The sequence below is a fragment of the Camelina sativa genome, chromosome 7 (genome assembly GCF_000633955.1).
Source record: "Camelina sativa cultivar DH55 chromosome 7, Cs, whole genome shotgun sequence".
NCBI lineage: Eukaryota > Viridiplantae > Streptophyta > Magnoliopsida > Brassicales > Brassicaceae > Camelina > Camelina sativa.
In genome coordinates, this window is record NC_025691.1 from 16071164 (window position 1) to 16072807 (window position 1644).

Sequence of the window (1644 nt, forward strand, 5' to 3'; positions counted from 1 at the left end):
TATATTTATAAGGAGAGATGGAGTTAATGAGAAAAAAATACGCTGGCCGTATTATATGTCATATTTTTAAACATCAAATTTAATTATAATTATATTTCATTTGGGTTCATATATTTTTAAAAATCAAATTCAATATCTTAATTGATTATTATTAGGAATTTAAATCAAATTAGTAGTTTAGATGTAACGCACGTGAACCGAAATTTGGGATTTCTGTAGGGGTGTCGATCGACACAGCAAATGGTGTCGATCAACACAGCAGGTGTTGTCGATCGACACAGCATGTATGGTCGATCGACACAGCAGGTGGTGTCATTCGACACTGTAAGTGGTCGTTCAAACCAGTTTGATTTGAATCATCCGGTTTGCGTGATCGGTTTAGGGAAACCCTAACACTCGAGTTTAATTGAAAAAAACTCGACTTCCTAAGTCTTTTAGCCGCTTTCTACGCGTACTAGAGAGAAAAGTCTATGTGAGTGTTCTTGAGGTTTTAGGAGATTCATTGTCTCTATTGGTGAGTTTCTTACTTGAGAGCGTTGATCTGAGGCTAAAAATGTGATGGGAAGGTTGATGTGGGGCTAGCTTCGTCATTTGGGCTTAGATCTCTCTGTTTTGGCAAAGGTGAGTGCATGACCATGGCTTATCTAATCTCTAATTCTATGACTTTGTGTGTTTTGTGATTGTTTTTTCTTTGAGTTCTACATGTTTTACGTGGCTCCTGAGGCTCGGTTTTACTTCTGAGAATGTGTGGGTTGCATTGGAGGCGTTTGGAGGTGAGATTCATAGTTTCTGATCGAAGACACCAATGTGAGGATGGCTCGAGGGCTTTGTCAAGTGTCGGTCGACACTGCTAGGGTTTTTTGGATGATGTCGATCAGGTGTCAATCGAAACCAGTTGGTGTCAGTCGACACCAGATGGCCATTGTCGATCGACACCCTCTAGTGTCCGTCGACACCAACATTCAGCAACGACTGATGATGTGTTTGCTTTGTGCATTCCCTGATTTTACTTATGTTTTGTTAATTGTGGCCTGAGGGGATCTTATTTCTTGTGTTTACATGTAGATGGGAGGATTGTCTCACTATGTATTTCTGGTAATACTTACGCCTCTATTTTGTGTTGTGGCATAAGTAAAGGCAAAGTGTGATCGTGGAATCGAGGTAAAGGATGTTCTGTGTGTGTCTGATAGGATTTTAGAGTGGAACTTAGTTGTCTAGAAAGGATGTTAGTTTGCTGGTTCTATGACTTTGTTTATGATTTGGACTGCTATTGGTATTTATGTTATTCGTTTATTCGTTATTGGAATTGTTTTATGTTATCCACTGATTGTTGTTTGATTGGGGTTAGGTTGCTAGTGAGTATGAGATCACTAGATATTAGGATATTAAAAAAAAACATATCGTTTGTTTCATTAGATCTTTTCAAAAAATCTCAGAAATTTGATAATATGTAAATTGTGAAATTCATATCTATTATTTTGGATTGGTTGAAATGGTTTCTTCTTGAAATCTACTTAATCAAGATCTAAAGTTAATATGGTACTATAACTATTTTCAAATTTAAATATGGACGTCTGTTATGGAAATCTATTTATATGTTAAAAGACTCAAATTTGGAATATTTTTTTTTTTTTTTTTTTTTTT